The sequence below is a fragment of the Abrus precatorius genome, unplaced genomic scaffold (genome assembly GCF_003935025.1).
Source record: "Abrus precatorius isolate BTA unplaced genomic scaffold, Abrus_2018 Scaffold5, whole genome shotgun sequence".
Lineage (NCBI taxonomy): Eukaryota > Viridiplantae > Streptophyta > Magnoliopsida > Fabales > Fabaceae > Abrus > Abrus precatorius.
In genome coordinates this window covers 19,895,835-19,913,708 of record NW_020874395.1, presented here as the reverse complement: position 1 = coordinate 19,913,708, position 17,874 = coordinate 19,895,835, and positions in this window count along the sequence as shown.

Sequence of the window (17,874 nt, the reverse complement as noted above, 5' to 3'; positions counted from 1 at the left end):
TGCACGGGTGTCGCACAGGTTCTTTACCCGCGAAGCCAAAGGGGACTAAAGGAAAGACCAAAACGAGAACTTGGGGCCATTGAGGCAAAGAAGTGCCAGCAAGGGAGAGAGTGGTTGGAAACCCTTCCCTTGACTCCTAGTAGTGACAATCAAGAAGTTTTAGCGGCCTGCACGAGTGTCGCACGGGTTCTTTCCCAGCTAAGCCAAAGGGGACCAAAGGAAAGACCAAAACGGGAACTTGGGGTCGTTGGCGCAAAGAAGCGCCAGGAGGGGGAAGAGTGTTACAAAACCCTTCCCTTGAGTCCTAGTAGTGACAATGAAGAAGTTTTAGCGGCCTGCAGGAGTGTCGTACAGATTCTTTACCCACTAAACCAAAGGTGACGAAACGAGACCAAAAGTGAAAATTTGGGGAAAGAAGCGCGAGGAGGGGAGAGAGTTGTTGGAAACCCTTCCTTTGATTCCTAGGAGTGACATTCAAGAAGTTTTTCTAGCCAGAGACGAGTGTCGCGCGTGTTCTTTAACCGGTAAGTAAAAGGGGACCAAAAGAGACTAAAACTGGAAGTTGGGGCCATTGGCGCAAGGAAGCGCCAAGAGGGGAGTGAGTGGTTAGAAACCCTTCCCTTGAGTCCAACTATTGACAATCAAGAAGTTTTTGCGGCCTGCACGGGTGTCGCACAGGTTCTTTACCCGCGAAGCCAAAGGGGACCAAAGGAAAGACCAAAACGAGAACTTGGGGCCATTGAGGCAAAGAAGTGCCAGCAGGGGAGAGAGTGGTTGGAAACCCTTCCCTTGACTCCTAGTAGTGACAATCAAGAAGTTTTAGCGGCCTGCACGAGTGTCGCACGGGTTCTTTACCAGCTAAGCCAAAGGGGACCAAAGGAAAGACCAAAACGGGAACATGGGGCTGTTGGCGCAAAGAAGCGCCAGGAGGGGGAAGAGTGTTGGAAACCCTTCCCTTGAGTCCTAGTAGTGACAATGAAGAAGTTTTAGCGGCCTGCAGGAGTGTCGTACGGATTCTTTACCCACTAAACCAAAGGGGACGAAACGAGACCAAAAGTGAAAATTTGGGGAAAGAAGCGCGAGGAGGGGAGAGAGTTGTTGGAAACCCTTCCTTTGATTCCTAAGAGTGACATTCAAGAAGTTTTTCTAGCCAGAGACGAGTCTCGCGCGTGTTCTTTAACCGGTAAGTAAAAGGGGACCAAAAGAGACTAAAACTGGAAGTTGGGGCCATTGGCGCAAGGAAGCGCCAAGAGGGGAGTGAGTCGTTGGAAACCCTTCCCTTGAGTCCAACTAGTGACAATCAAGAAGTTTTTGCGGCCTGCACGGGTGTCGCACAGGTTCTTTAACCGCGAAGCCAAAGGGGACCAAAGGAAAGACTAAAACCAGAACTTGGGGCCATTGAGGCAAAGAAGTACCAGCAGGTGAGAGAGTGGTTGGAAACCCTTCCCTTGACTCCTAGTAGTGAAAATCAAGAAGTTTTAGCGGCCTGCACGAGTCTCGCACGGGTTCTTTACCAGCTAAGCCAAAGGGGACCAAAGGAAAGACCAAAACGGGAACTTGGGGCCATTGAGGCAAAAAAGTGCCAGCAAGGGAGAGAGTGGTTGGAAACCCTTCCCTTGACTCCTAGTAGTGACAATCAAGAAGCTTTAGCGGCCTGCACGAGTGTCGCACGGGTTCTTTCCAAGCTAAGCCAAAGGGGACCAAAGGAAAGACCAAAACGGGAACTTGGGGTCGTTGGCGCAAAGAAGCGCCAGGAGGGGGAAGAGTGTTGCAAAACCCTTCCCTTGAGTCCTAGTAGTGACAATGAAGAAGTTTTAGCGTCCTGCAGGAGTGTCGTACGGATTCTTTACCCACTAAACCAAAGGGGACGAAACGAGACCAAAAGTGAAAATTTGGGGAAAGAAGCGCGAGGAGGGGAGAGAGTTGTTGGAAACCCTTCCTTTGATTCCTAGGAGTGACATTCAAGAAGTTTTTCTAGCCAGAGACGAGTGTCGCGCGTGTTCTTTAACCGGTAAGTAAAAGGGGACCAAAAGAGACTAAAACTGGAAGTTGGGGCCATTGGCGCAAGGAAGCGCCATGAGGGGAGTGAGTGGTTGGAAACCCTTCCCTTGAGTCCAACTATTGACAATCAAGAAGTTTTTGCGACCTGCACGGGTGTCGCACAGGTTCTTTACCCGCGAAGCCAAAGGGGACCAAAGGAAAGACCAAAACGAGAACTTGGGGCCATTGAGGCAAAGAAGTGCCAGCAGGGGAGAGAGTGGTTGGAAACCCTTCCCTTGACTCCTAGTAGTGACAATCAAGAAGTTTTAGCGGCCTGCACGAGTGTCGCACGGTTTCTTTACCCACTAAACCAAAGGGGACGAAACGAGACCAAAAGTGAAAATTTGGGGAAAGAAGCGCGAGGAGGGGAGAGAGTTGTTGGAAAGCCTTCCTTTGATTCCTAGGAGTGACATTCAAGAAGTTTTTCTAGCCAGAGACGAGTCTCGCGCGTGTTCTTTAACCGGTAAGTAAAAGGGGACCAAAAGAGACTAAAACTGGAAGTTGGGGCCATTGGCGCAAGGAAGCGCCAAGAGGGGAGTGAGTCGTTGGAAACCCTTCCCTTGAGTCCAACTAGTGACAATCAAGAAGTTTTTGCGGCCTGCACGGGTGTCGCACAGGTTCTTTACCCGCGAAGCCAAAGGGGACCAAAGGAAAGACCAAAACGAGAACTTGGGGCCATTGAGGCAAAGAAGTGCCAGCAGGGGAGAGAGTGGTTGGAAACCCTTCCCTTGACTCCTAGTAGTGACAATCAAGAAGTTTTAGCGGCCTGCACGAGTGTCGCACGGGTTCTTTCCCAGCTAAGCCAAAGGGGACCAAAGGAAAGACCAAAACGGGAACTTGGGGTCGTTGGCGCAAAGAAGCGCCAGGAGGGGGAAGAGTGTTGCAAAACCCTTCCCTTGAGTCCTAGTAGTGACAATGAAGAAGTTTTAGCGTCCTGCAGGAGTGTCGTACGGATTCTTTACCCACTAAACCAAAGGGGACGAAACGAGACCAAAAGTGAAAATTTGGGGAAAGAAGCGCGAGGAGGGGAGAGAGTTGTTGGAAACCCTTCCTTTGATTCCTAGGAGTGACATTCAAGAAGTTTTTCTAGCCAGAGACGAGTCTCGCGCGTGTTCTTTAACCGGTAAGTAAAAGGGGACCAAAAGAGACTAAAACTGGAAGTTGGGGCCATTGGCGCAAGGAAGCGCCAAGAGGGGAGTGAGTCGTTGGAAACCCTTCCCTTGAGTCCAACTAGTGACAATCAAGAAGTTTTTGCGGCCTGCACGGGTGTCGCACAGGTTCTTTACCCGCGAAGCCAAAGGGGACTAAAGGAAAGACCAAAACGAGAACTTGGGGCCATTGAGGCAAAGAAGTGCCAGCAAGGGAGAGAGTGGTTGGAAACCCTTCCCTTGACTCCTAGTAGTGACAATCAAGAAGTTTTAGCGGCCTGCACGAGTGTCGCACGGGTTCTTTCCCAGCTAAGCCAAAGGGGACCAAAGGAAAGACCAAAACGGGAACTTGGGGTCGTTGGCGCAAAGAAGCGCCAGGAGGGGGAAGAGTGTTGCAAAACCCTTCCCTTGAGTCCTAGTAGTGACAATGAAGAAGTTTTAGCGGCCTGCAGGAGTGTCGTACAGATTCTTTACCCACTAAACCAAAGGTGACGAAACGAGACCAAAAGTGAAAATTTGGGGAAAGAAGCGCGAGGAGGGGAGAGAGTTGTTGGAAACCCTTCCTTTGATTCCTAGGAGTGACATTCAAGAAGTTTTTCTGGCCAGAGACGAGTGTCGCGCGTGTTCTTTAACCGGTAAGTAAAAGGGGACCAAAAGAGACTAAAACTGGAAGTTGGGGCCATTGGCGCAAGGAAGCGCCAAGAGGGGAGTGAGTGGTTAGAAACCCTTCCCTTGAGTCCAACTATTGACAATCAAGAAGTTTTTGCGGCCTGCACGGGTGTCGCACAGGTTCTTTACCCGCGAAGCCAAAGGGGACCAAAGGAAAGACCAAAACCAGAACTTGGGGCCATTGAGGCAAAGAAGTACCAGCAGGTGAGAGAGTGGTTGGAAACCCTTCCCTTGACTCCTAGTAGTGAAAATCAAGAAGTTTTAGCGGCCTGCACGAGTCTCGCACGGGTTCTTTACCAGCTAAGCCAAAGGGGACTAAAGGAAAGACCAAAACGGGAACTTGGGGCCATTGAGGCAAAGAAGTGCCAGCAAGGGAGAGAGTGGTTGGAAACCCTTCCCTTGACTCCTAGTAGTGACAATCAAGAAGCTTTAGCGGCCTGCACGAGTGTCGCACGGGTTCTTTCCCAGCTAAGCCAAAGGGGACCAAAGGAAAGACCAAAACGGGAACTTGGGGTCGTTGGCGCAAAGAAGCGCCAGGAGGGGGAAGAGTGTTGCAAAACCCTTCCCTTGAGTCCTAGTAGTGACAATGAAGAAGTTTTAGCGTCCTGCAGGAGTGTCGTACGGATTCTTTACCCACTAAACCAAAGGGGACGAAACGAGACCAAAAGTGAAAATTTGGGGAAAGAAGCGCGAGGAGGGGAGAGAGTTGTTGGAAACCCTTCCTTTGATTCCTAGGAGTGACATTCAAGAAGTTTTTCTAGCCAGAGACGAGTGTCGCGCGTGTTCTTTAACCGGTAAGTAAAAGGGGACCAAAAGAGACTAAAACTGGAAGTTGGGGCCATTGGCGCAAGGAAGCGCCAAGAGGGGAGTGAGTCGTTGGAAACCCTTCCCTTGAGTCCAACTAGTGACAATCAAGAAGTTTTTGCGGCCTGCACGGGTGTCGCACAGGTTCTTTACCCGCGAAGCCAAAGGGGACTAAAGGAAAGACCAAAACGAGAACTTGGGGCCATTGAGGCAAAGAAGTGCCAGCAAGGGAGAGAGTGGTTGGAAACCCTTCCCTTGACTCCTAGTAGTGACAATCAAGAAGCTTTAGCGGCCTGCACGAGTGTCGCACGGGTTCTTTACCAGCTAAGCCAAAGGGGACCAAAGGAAAGACCAAAACGGGAACTTGGGGCCGTTGGCGCAAAGAAGCGCCAGGAGGGGGAAGAGTGTTGGAAACCCTTCCCTTGAGTCCTAGTAGTGACAATGAAGAAGTTTTAGCGGCCTGCAGGAGTGTCGTACAGATTCTTTACCCACTAAACCAAAGGTGACGAAACGAGACCAAAAGTGAAAATTTGGGGAAAGAAGCGCGAGGAGGGGAGAGAGTTGTTGGAAACCCTTCCTTTGATTCCTAGGAGTGACATTCAAGAAGTTTTTCTAGCCAGAGACGAGTGTCGCGCGTGTTCTTTAACCGGTAAGTAAAAGGGGACCAAAAGAGACTAAAACTGGAAGTTGGGGCCATTGGCGCAAGGAAGCGCCAAGAGGGGAGTGAGTGGTTAGAAACCCTTCCCTTGAGTCCAACTATTGACAATCAAGAAGTTTTTGCGGCCTGCACGGGTGTCGCACAGGTTCTTTACCCGCGAAGCCAAAGGGGACCAAAGGAAAGACCAAAACGAGAACTTGGGGCCATTGAGGTAAAGAAGTGCCAGCAGGGGAGAGAGTGGTTGGAAACCCTTCCCTTGACTCCTAGTAGTGACAATCAAGAAGTTTTAGCGGCCTGCACGAGTGTCGCACGGGTTCTTTACCAGCTAAGCCAAAGGGGACCAAAGGAAAGACCAAAACGGGAACTTGGGGCTGTTGGCGCAAAGAAGCGCCAGGAGGGGGAAGAGTGTTGGAAACCCTTCCCTTGAGTCCTAGTAGTGACAATGAAGAAGTTTTAGCGGCCTGCAGGAGTGTCGTACGGATTCTTTACCCACTAAACCAAAGGGGACGAAACGAGACCAAAAGTGAAAATTTGGGGAAAGAAGCGCGAGGAGGGGAGAGAGTTGTTGGAAACCCTTCCTTTGATTCCTAAGAGTGACATTCAAGAAGTTTTTCTAGCCAGAGACGAGTCTCGCGCGTGTTCTTTAACCGGTAAGTAAAAGGGGACCAAAAGAGACTAAAACTGGAAGTTGGGGCCATTGGCGCAAGGAAGCGCCAAGAGGGGAGTGAGTCGTTGGAAACCCTTCCCTTGAGTCCAACTAGTGACAATCAAGAAGTTTTTGCGGCCTGCACGGGTGTCGCACAGGTTCTTTAACCGCGAAGCCTAAGGGGACCAAAGGAAAGACCAAAACCAGAACTTGGGGCCATTGAGGCAAAGAAGTACCAGCAGGTGAGAGAGTGGTTGGAAACCCTTCCCTTGACTCCTAGTAGTGAAAATCAAGAAGTTTTAGCGGCCTGCACAAGTCTCGCGCGGGTTCTTTACCAGCTAAGCCAAAGGGGACCAAAGGAAAGACCAAAACGGGAACTTGGGGCCATTGAGGCAAAGAAGTGCCAGCAAGGGAGAGAGTGGTTGGAAACCCTTCCCTTGACTCCTAGTAGTGACAATCAAGAAGCTTTAGCGGCCTGCACGAGTGTCGCACGGGTTCTTTCCAAGCTAAGCCAAAGGGGACCAAAGGAAAGACCAAAACGGGAACTTGGGGTCGTTGGCGCAAAGAAGCGCCAGGAGGGGGAAGAGTGTTGCAAAACCCTTCCCTTGAGTCCTAGTAGTGACAATGAAGAAGTTTTAGCGTCCTGTAGGAGTGTCGTACGGATTCTTTACCCACTAAACCAAAGGGGACGAAACGAGACCAAAAGTGAAAATTTGGGGAAAGAAGCGCGAGGAGGGGAGAGAGTTGTTGGAAACCCTTCCTTTGATTCCTAGGAGTGACATTCAAGAAGTTTTTCTAGCCAGAGACGAGTGTCGCGCGTGTTCTTTAACCGGTAAGTAAAAGGGGACCAAAAGAGACTAAAACTGGAAGTTGGGGCCATTGGCGCAAGGAAGCGCCATGAGGGGAGTGAGTGGTTGGAAACCCTTCCCTTGAGTCCAACTATTGACAATCAAGAAGTTTTTGCGGCCTGCACGGGTGTCGCACAGGTTCTTTACCCGCGAAGCCAAAGGGGACCAAAGGAAAGACCAAAACGAGAACTTGGGGCCATTGAGGCAAAGAAGTGCCAGCAGGGGAGAGAGTGGTTGGAAACCCTTCCCTTGACTCCTAGTAGTGACAATCAAGAAGTTTTAGCGGCCTGCACGAGTGTCGCACGGTTTCTTTACCCACTAAACCAAAGGGGACGAAACGAGACCAAAAGTGAAAATTTGGGGAAAGAAGCGCGAGGAGGGGAGAGAGTTGTTGGAAACCCTTCCTTTGATTCCTAGGAGTGACATTCAAGAAGTTTTTCTAGCCAGAGACGAGTGTCGCGCGTGTTCTTTAACCGGTAAGTAAAAGGGGACCAAAAGAGACTAAAACTGGATGTTGGGGCCATTGGCGCAAGGAAGCGCCAAGAGGGGAGTGAGTGGTTGGAAACCCTTCCCTTGAGTCCAACTAGTGACAATCAAGAAGTTTTTGCGGCCTGCACGGGTGTCGCACAGGTTCTTTACCCGCGAAGCCAAAGGGGACCAAAGGAAAGACCAAAACCAGAACTTGGGGCCATTGAGGCAAAGAAGTACCAGCAGGTGAGAGAGTGGTTGGAAACCCTTCCCTTGACTCCTAGTAGTGAAAATCAAGAAGTTTTAGCGGCCTGCACGAGTCTCGCACGGGTTCTTTACCAGCTAAGCCAAAGGGGACTAAAGGAAAGACCAAAACGGGAACTTGGGGCCATTGAGGCAAAGAAGTGCCAGCAAGGGAGAGAGTGGTTGGAAACCCTTCCCTTGACTCCTAGTAGTGACAATCAAGAAGCTTTAGCGGCCTGCACGAGTGTCGCACGGGTTCTTTCCCAGCTAAGCCAAAGGGGACCAAAGGAAAGACCAAAACGGGAACTTGGGGTCGTTGGCGCAAAGAAGCGCCAGGAGGGGGAAGAGTGTTGCAAAACCCTTCCCTTGAGTCCTAGTAGTGACAATGAAGAAGTTTTAGCGTCCTGCAGGAGTGTCGTACGGATTCTTTACCCACTAAACCAAAGGGGACGAAACGAGACCAAAAGTGAAAATTTGGGGAAAGAAGCGCGAGGAGGGGAGAGAGTTGTTGGAAACCCTTCCTTTGATTCCTAGGAGTGACATTCAAGAAGTTTTTCTAGCCAGAGACGAGTGTCGCGCGTGTTCTTTAACCGGTAAGTAAAAGGGGACCAAAAGAGACTAAAACTGGAAGTTGGGGCCATTGGCGCAAGGAAGCGCCAAGAGGGGAGTGAGTGGTTAGAAACCCTTCCCTTGAGTCCAACTATTGACAATCAAGAAGTTTTTGCGGCCTGCACGGGTGTCGCACAGGTTCTTTACCCGCGAAGCCAAAGGGGACCAAAGGAAAGACCAAAACGAGAACTTGGGGCCATTGAGGTAAAGAAGTGCCAGCAGGGGAGAGAGTGGTTGGAAACCCTTCCCTTGACTCCTAGTAGTGACAATCAAGAAGTTTTAGCGGCCTGCACGAGTGTCGCACGGGTTCTTTACCAGCTAAGCCAAAGGGGACCAAAGGAAAGACCAAAACGGGAACTTGGGGCTGTTGGCGCAAAGAAGCGCCAGGAGGGGGAAGAGTGTTGGAAACCCTTCCCTTGAGTCCTAGTAGTGACAATGAAGAAGTTTTAGCGGCCTGCAGGAGTGTCGTACGGATTCTTTACCCACTAAACCAAAGGGGACGAAACGAGACCAAAAGTGAAAATTTGGGGAAAGAAGCGCGAGGAGGGGAGAGAGTTGTTGGAAACCCTTCCTTTGATTCCTAGGAGTGACATTCAAGAAGTTTTTCTAGCCAGAGACGAGTGTCGCGCGTGTTCTTTAACCGGTAAGTAAAAGGGGACCAAAAGAGACTAAAACTGGAAGTTGGGGCCATTGGCGCAAGGAAGCGCCAAGAGGGGAGTGAGTGGTTGGAAACCCTTCCCTTGAGTCCAACTAGTGACAATCAAGAAGTTTTTGCGGCCTGCACGGGTGTCGCACCGGTTCTTTACCCGCGAAGCCAAAGGGGACCAAAGGAAAGACCAAAACCAGAACTTGGGGCCATTGAGGCAAAGAAGTACCAGCAGGTGAGAGAGTGGTTGGAAACCCTTCCCTTGACTCCTAGTAGTGAAAATCAAGAAGTTTTAGCGGCCTGCACGAGTGTCGCACGGGTTCTTTACCAGCTAAGCCAAAGGGGACCAAAGGAAAGACCAAAACGGGAACTTGGGGCTGTTGGCGCAAAGAAGCGCCAGGAGGGGGAAGAGTGTTGGAAACCCTTCCCTTGAGTCCTAGTAGTGACAATGAAGAAGTTTTAGCGGCCTGCAGGAGTGTCGTACGGATTCTTTACCCACTAAACCAAAGGGGACGAAACGAGACCAAAAGTGAAAATTTGGGGAAAAAAGCGCGAGGAGGGGAGAGAGTTGTTGGAAACCCTTCCTTTGATTCCTAGGAGTGACATTCAAGAAGTTTTTCTAGCCAGAGACGAGTGTCGCGCGTGTTCTTTAACCGGTAAGTAAAAGGGGACCAAAAGAGACTAAAACTGGAAGTTGGGGCCATTGGCGTTACGCCAAGAGGGGAGTGAGTGGTTGGAAACCCTTCCCTTGAGTCCAACTAGTGACAATCAAGAAGTTTTTGCGGCCTGCACGGGTGTCGCACAGGTTCTTTAACCGCGAAGCCAAAGGGGACTAAAGGAAAGACCAAAACGAGAACTTGGGACCATTGAGGCAAAGAAGTGCCAGCAAGGGAGAGAGTGGTTGGAAACCCTTCCCTTGACTCCTAGTAGTGACAATCAAGAAGCTTTAGCGGCCTGCACGAGTGTCGTACGGGTTCTTTACCAGCTAAGCCAAAGGGGACCAAAGGAAAGACCAAAACGGGAACTTGGGGTCGTTGGCGCAAAGAAGCGCCAGGAGGGGGAAGAGTGTTGCAAAACCCTTCCCTTGAGTCCTAGTAGTGACAATGAAGAAGTTTTAGCGGCCTGCAGGAGTGTCGTACGGATTCTTTACCCACTAAACCAAAGGGGACGAAACAAGACCAAAAGTGAAAATTTGGGGAAAGAAGCGCGAGGAGGGGAGAGAGTTGTTGGAAACCCTTCCTTTGATTCCTAGGAGTGACATTCAAGAAGTTTTTCTAGCCAGAGACGAGTCTCGCGCGTGTTCTTTAACCGGTAAGTAAAAGGGGACCAAAAGAGACTAAAACTGGAAGTTGGGGCCATTGGCGCAAGGAAGCGCCAAGAGGGGAGTGAGTGGTTGGAAACCCTTCCCTTGAGTCCAACTATTGACAATCAAGAAGTTTTTGCGGCCTGCACGGGTGTCGCACAGGTTCTTTACCCGCGAAGCCAAAGGGGACCAAAGGAAAGACCAAAACGAGAACTTGGGGCCATTGAGGCAAAGAAGTGCCAGCAGGGGAGAGAGTGGTTGGAAACCCTTCCCTTGACTCCTAGTAGTGACAATCAAGAAGTTTTAGCGGCCTGCACGAGTGTCGCACTGTTTCTTTACCCACTAAACCAAAGGGGACGAAACGAGACCAAAAGTGAAAATTTGGGGAAAGAAGCGCGAGGAGGGGAGAGAGTTGTTGGAAACCCTTCCTTTGATTCCTAGGAGTGACATTCAAGAAGTTTTTCTAGCCAGAGACGAGTGTCGCGCGTGTTCTTTAACCGGTAAGTAAAAGGGGACCAAAAGAGACTAAAACTGGAAGTTGGGGCCATTGGCGCAAGGAAGCGCCAAGAGGGGAGTGAGTGGTTGGAAACCCTTCCCTTGAGTCCAACTAGTGACAATTAAGAAGTTTTTGCGGCCTGCACGGGTGTCGCACAGGTTCTTTACCCGCGAAGCCAAAGGGGACCAAAGGAAAGACCAAAACCAGAACTTGGGGCCATTGAGGCAAAGAAGTACCAGCAGGTGAGAGAGTGGTTGGAAACCCTTCCCTTGACTCCTAGTAGTGAAAATCAAGAAGTTTTAGCGGCCTGCACGAGTCTCGCACGGGTTCTTTACCAGCTAAGCCAAAGGGGACTAAAGGAAAGACCAAAACGGGAACTTGGGGCCATTGAGGCAAAGAAGTGCCAGCAAGGGAGAGAGTGGTTGGAAACCCTTCCCTTGACTCCTAGTAGTGACAATCAAGAAGCTTTAGCGGCCTGCACGAGTGTCGCACGGGTTCTTTCCCAGCTAAGCCAAAGGGGACCAAAGGAAAGACCAAAACGGGAACTTGGGGTCGTTGGCGCAAAGAAGCGCCAGGAGGGGGAAGAGTGTTGCAAAACCCTTCCCTTGAGTCCTAGTAGTGACAATGAAGAAGTTTTAGCGTCCTGCAGGAGTGTCGTACGGATTCTTTACCCACTAAACCAAAGGGGACGAAACGAGACCAAAAGTGAAAATTTGGGGAAAGAAGCGCGAGGAGGGGAGAGAGTTGTTGGAAACCCTTCCTTTGATTCCTAGGAGTGACATTCAAGAAGTTTTTCTAGCCAGAGACGAGTGTCGCGCGTGTTCTTTAACCGGTAAGTAAAAGGGGACCAAAAGAGACTAAAACTGGAAGTTGGGGCCATTGGCGCAAGGAAGCGCCAAGAGGGGAGTGAGTGGTTAGAAACCCTTCCCTTGAGTCCAACTATTGACAATCAAGAAGTTTTTGCGGCCTGCACGGGTGTCGCACAGGTTCTTTACCCGCGAAGCCAAAGGGGACCAAAGGAAAGACCAAAACGAGAACTTGGGGCCATTGAGGTAAAGAAGTGCCAGCAGGGGAGAGAGTGGTTGGAAACCCTTCCCTTGACTCCTAGTAGTGACAATCAAGAAGTTTTAGCGGCCTGCACGAGTGTCGCACGGGTTCTTTACCAGCTAAGCCAAAGGGGACCAAAGGAAAGACCAAAATGGGAACTTGGGGCCGTTGGCGCAAAGAAGCGCCAGGAGGGGGAAGAGTGTTGGAAACCCTTCCCTTGAGTCCTAGTAGTGACAATGAAGAAGTTTTAGCGGCCTGCAGGAGTGTCGTACGGATTCTTTACCCACTAAACCAAAGGGGACGAAACGAGACCAAAAGTGAAAATTTGGGGAAAGAAGCGCGAGGAGGGGAGAGAGTTGTTGGAAACCCTTCCTTTGATTCCTAGGAGTGACATTCAAGAAGTTTTTCTAGCCAGAGACGAGTGTCGCGCGTGTTCTTTAACCGGTAAGTAAAAGGGGACCAAAAGAGACTAAAACTGGAAGTTGGGGCCATTGGCGCAAGGAAGCGCCAAGAGGGGAGTGAGTGGTTGGAAACCCTTCCCTTGAGTCCAACTAGTGACAATCAAGAAGTTTTTGCGGCCTGCACGGGTGTCGCACCGGTTCTTTACCCGCGAAGCCAAAGGGGACCAAAGGAAAGACCAAAACCAGAACTTGGGGCCATTGAGGCAAAGAAGTACCAGCAGGTGAGAGAGTGGTTGGAAACCCTTCCCTTGACTCCTAGTAGTGAAAATCAAGAAGTTTTAGCGGCCTGCACGAGTGTCGCACGGGTTCTTTACCAGCTAAGCCAAAGGGGACCAAAGGAAAGACCAAAACGGGAACTTGGGGCCGTTGGCGCAAAGAAGCGCCAGGAGGGGGAAGAGTGTTGGAAACCCTTCCCTTGAGTCCTAGTAGTGACAATGAAGAAGTTTTAGCGGCCTGCAGGAGTGTCGTACGGATTCTTTACCCACTAAACCAAAGGGGACGAAACGAGACCAAAAGTGAAAATTTGGGGAAAAAAGCGCGAGGAGGGGAGAGAGTTGTTGGAAACCCTTCCTTTGATTCCTAGGAGTGACATTCAAGAAGTTTTTCTAGCCAGAGACGAGTGTCGCGCGTGTTCTTTAACCGGTAAGTAAAAGGGGACCAAAAGAGACTAAAACTGGAAGTTGGGGCCATTGGCGTTACGCCAAGAGGGGAGTGAGTGGTTGGAAACCCTTCCCTTGAGTCCAACTAGTGACAATCAAGAAGTTTTTGCGGCCTGCACGGGTGTCGCACAGGTTCTTTAACCGCGAAGCCAAAGGGGACTAAAGGAAAGACCAAAACGAGAACTTGGGACCATTGAGGCAAAGAAGTGCCAGCAAGGGAGAGAGTGGTTGGAAACCCTTCCCTTGACTCCTAGTAGTGACAATCAAGAAGCTTTAGCGGCCTGCACGAGTGTCGTACGGGTTCTTTACCAGCTAAGCCAAAGGGGACCAAAGGAAAGACCAAAACGGGAACTTGGGGTCGTTGGCGCAAAGAAGCGCCAGGAGGGGGAAGAGTGTTGCAAAACCCTTCCCTTGAGTCCTAGTAGTGACAATGAAGAAGTTTTAGCGGCCTGCAGGAGTGTCGTACGGATTCTTTACCCACTAAACCAAAGGGGACGAAACAAGACCAAAAGTGAAAATTTGGGGAAAGAAGCGCGAGGAGGGGAGAGAGTTGTTGGAAACCCTTCCTTTGATTCCTAGGAGTGACATTCAAGAAGTTTTTCTAGCCAGAGACGAGTCTCGCGCGTGTTCTTTAACCGGTAAGTAAAAGGGGACCAAAAGAGACTAAAACTGGAAGTTGGGGCCATTGGCGCAAGGAAGCGCCAAGAGGGGAGTGAGTGGTTGGAAACCCTTCCCTTGAGTCCAACTATTGACAATCAAGAAGTTTTTGCGGCCTGCACGGGTGTCGCACAGGTTCTTTACCCGCGAAGCCAAAGGGGACCAAAGGAAAGACCAAAACGAGAACTTGGGGCCATTGAGGCAAAGAAGTGCCAGCAGGGGAGAGAGTGGTTGGAAACCCTTCCCTTGACTCCTAGTAGTGACAATCAAGAAGTTTTAGCGGCCTGCACGAGTGTCGCACTGTTTCTTTACCCACTAAACCAAAGGGGACGAAACGAGACCAAAAGTGAAAATTTGGGGAAAGAAGCGCGAGGAGGGGAGAGAGTTGTTGGAAACCCTTCCTTTGATTCCTAGGAGTGACATTCAAGAAGTTTTTCTAGCCAGAGACGAGTGTCGCGCGTGTTCTTTAACCGGTAAGTAAAAGGGGACCAAAAGAGACTAAAACTGGAAGTTGGGGCCATTGGCGCAAGGAAGCGCCAAGAGGGGAGTGAGTGGTTGGAAACCCTTCCCTTGAGTCCAACTAGTGACAATTAAGAAGTTTTTGCGGCCTGCACGGGTGTCGCACAGGTTCTTTACCCGCGAAGCCAAAGGGGACCAAAGGAAAGACCAAAACCAGAACTTGGGGCCATTGAGGCAAAGAAGTACCAGCAGGTGAGAGAGTGGTTGGAAACCCTTCCCTTGACTCCTAGTAGTGACAATCAAGAAGTTTTAGCGGCCTGCACGAGTGTCGCACGGTTTCTTTACCCACTAAACCAAAGGGGACGAAACGAGACCAAAAGTGAAAATGTGGGGAAAGAAGCGCGAGGAGGGGAGAGAGTTGTTGGAAACCCTTCCTTTGATTCCTAGGAGTGACATTCAAGAAGTTTTTCTAGCCAGAGACGAGTGTCGCGCGTGTTCTTTAACCGGTAAGTAAAAGGGGACCAAAAGAGACTAAAACTGGAAGTTGGGGCCATTGGCGCAAGGAAGCGCCAAGAGGGGAGTGAGTGGTTGGAAACCCTTCCCTTGAGTCCAACTAGTGACAATCAAGAAGTTTTTGCGGCCTGCACGGGTGTCGCACAGGTTCTTTACCCGCGAAGCCAAAGGGGACCAAAGGAAAGACCAAAACCAGAACTTGGGGCCATTGAGGCAAAGAAGTACCAGCAGGTGAGAGAGTGGTTGGAAACCCTTCCCTTGACTCCTAGTAGTGAAAATCAAGAAGTTTTAGCGGCCTGCACGAGTGTCGCACGGGTTCTTTACCAGCTAAGCCAAAGGGGACCAAAGGAAAGACCAAAACGGGAACTTGGGGCCGTTGGCGCAAAGAAGCGCCAGGAGGGGGAAGAGTGTTGGAAACCCTTCCCTTGAGTCCTAGTAGTGACAATAAAGAAGTTTTAGCGGCCTGCAGGAGTGTCGTACGGATTCTTTACCCACTAAACCAAAGGGGACGAAACGAGACCAAAAGTGAAAATTTGGGGAAAAAAGCGCGAGGAGGGGAGAGAGTTGTTGGAAACCCTTCCTTTGATTCCTAGGAGTGACATTCAAGAAGTTTTTCTAGCCAGAGACGAGTGTCGCGCGTGTTCTTTAACCGGTAAGTAAAAGGGGACCAAAAGAGACTAAAACTGGAAGTTGGGGCCATTGGCGTTGCGCCAAGAGGGGAGTGAGTGGTTGGAAACCCTTCCCTTGAGTCCAAATAGTGACAATCAAGAAGTTTTTGCGGCCTGCACGGGTGTCGCACAGGTTCTTTAACCGCGAAGCCAAAGGGGACTAAAGGAAAGACCAAAACGAGAACTTGGGGCCATTGAGGCAAAGAAGTGCCAGCAAGGGAGAGAGTGGTTGGAAACCCTTCCCTTGACTCCTAGTAGTGACAATCAAGAAGCTTTAGCGGCCTGCACGAGTGTCGTACGGGTTCTTTACCAGCTAAGCCAAAGGGGACCAAAGGAAAGACCAAAACGGGAACTTGGGGCCGTTGGCGCAAAGAAGCGCCAGGAGGGGGAAGAGTGTTGGAAACCCTTCCCTTGAGTCCTAGTAGTGACAATGAAGAAGTTTTAGCGGCCTGCAGGAGTGTCGTACAGATTCTTTACCCACTAAACCAAAGGTGACGAAACGAGACCAAAAGTGAAAATTTGGGGAAAGAAGTGCGAGGAGGGGAGAGAGTTGTTGGAAACCCTTCCTTTGATTCCTAGGAGTGACATTTAAGAAGTTTTTCTAGCCAGAGACGAGTGTCGCGCGTGTTCTTTAACCGGTAAGTAAAAGGGGACCAAAAGAGACTAAAACTGGAAGTTAGGGCCATTGGCGCAAGGAAGCGCCAAGAGGGGAGTGAGTGGTTGGAAACCCTTCCCTTGAGTCCAACTATTGACAATCAAGAAGTTTTTGCGGCCTGCACGGGTGTCACACAGGTTCTTTACCCGCGAAGCCAAAGGGGACCAAAGGAAAGACCAAAACGAGAACTTGGGGCCATTGAGGCAAAGAAGTGCCAGCAGGGGAGAGAGTGGTTGGAAACCCTTCCCTTGACTCCTAGTAGTGACAATCAAGAAGTTTTAGCGGCCTGCACGAGTGTCGCACGGTTTCTTTACCCACTAAACCAAAGGGGACGAAACGAGACCAAAAGTGAAAATTTGGGGAAAGAAGCGCGAGGAGGGGAGAGAGTTGTTGGAAACCCTTCCTTTGATTCCTAGGAGTGACATTCAAGAAGTTTTTCTAGCCAGAGACGAGTGTCGCGCGTGTTCTTTAACCGGTAAGTAAAAGGGGACCAAAAGAGACTAAAACTGGAAGTTGGGGCCATTGGCGCAAGGAAGCGCCAAGAGGGGAGTGAGTCGTTGGAAACCCTTCCCTTGAGTCCAACTAGTGACAATCAAGAAGTTTTTGCGGCTTGCACGGGTGTCGCACAGGTTCTTTACCCGCGAAGCCAAAGGGGACCAAAGGAAAGACCAAAACCAGAACTTGGGGCCATTAAGGCAAAGAAGTACCAGCAGGTGAGAGAGTGGTTGGAAACCCTTCCCTTGACTCCTAGTAGTGAAAATCAAGAAGTTTTAGCGGCCTGCACGAGTGTCGCACGGGTTCTTTACCAGCTAAGCCAAAGGGGACAAAAGGAAAGACCAAAACGGGAACTTGGGGCCGTTGGCGCAAAGAAGCGCCAGGAGGGGGAAGAGTGTTGGAAACCCTTCCCTTGAGTCCTAGTAGTGACAATGAAGAAGTTTTAGCGGCCTGCACGAGTGTCGTACGGATTCTTTACCCACTAAACCAAAGGGGACGAAACGAGACCAAAAGTGAAAATTTGGGGAAAAAAGCGCGAGGAGGGGAGAGAGTTGTTGGAAACCCTTCCTTTGATTCCTAGGAGTGACATTCAAGAAGTTTTTCTAGCCAGAGACGAGTGTCGCGCGTGTTCTTTAACCGGTAAGTAAAAGGGGACCAAAAGAGACTAAAACTGGAAGTTGGGGCCATTGGCGCAAGGAAGCGCCAAGAGGGGAGTGAGTCATTGGAAACCCTTCCCTTGAGTCCAACTACTGACAATCAAGAAGTTTTTGCGGCCTGCACGAGTGTAGCACGGGTTCTTTACCAGCTAAGCCAAAGGGGACCAAAGGAAAGACCAAAACGGGGACATGGGGCCGTTGGCGCAAAGAAGCGCCAGGAGGGGGAAGAGTGTTGGAAACCCTTCCTTTGAGCCCTAGTAGTGACAATCAAGAAGTTTTAGCGGCCTACACAAGTGTCGCACACTTTCTCTACCCGCGAAGCCAAAGGGGACCAAAGGAAAGACCAAAACCAGAACTTGGGGCCATTGAGGCAAAGAAGTACCAGCAGGTGAAAGAGTGGTTGGAAACCCTTCCCTTGACTCCTAGTAGTGAAAATCAAGAAGTTTTAGCGGCCTGCACGAGTGTCGCACGGGTTCTTTACCAGCTAAGCCAAAGGGGACCAAAGGAAAGACCAAAACGGGAACTTGGGGCCGTTGGCGCAAAGAAGCGCCAGGAGGGGGAAGAGTGTTGGAAACCCTTCCCTTGAGTCCTAGTAGTGACAATGAAGAAGTTTTAGCGGCCTGCAGGAGTGTCGTACGGATTCTTTACCCACTAAACCAAAGGGGACGAAACGAGACCAAAAGTGAAAATTTGGGGAAAAAAGCGCGAGGAGGGGAGAGAGTTGTTGGAAACCCTTCCTTTGATTCCTAGGAGTGACATTCAAGAAGTTTTTCTAGCCAGAGACGAGTGTCGCGCGTGTTCTTTAACCGGTAAGTAAAAGGGGACCAAAAGAGACTAAAACTGGAAGTTGGGGCCATTGGCGCAAGGAAGCGCCAAGAGGGGAGTGAGTCGCTGGAAACCCTTCCCTTGAGTCCAACTAGTGACAATCAAGAAGTTTTTGCGGCCTGCACGGGTGTCGCACAGGTTCTTTAACCGCGAAGCCAAAGGGGACTAAAGGAAAGACCAAAACGAGAACTTGGGGCCATT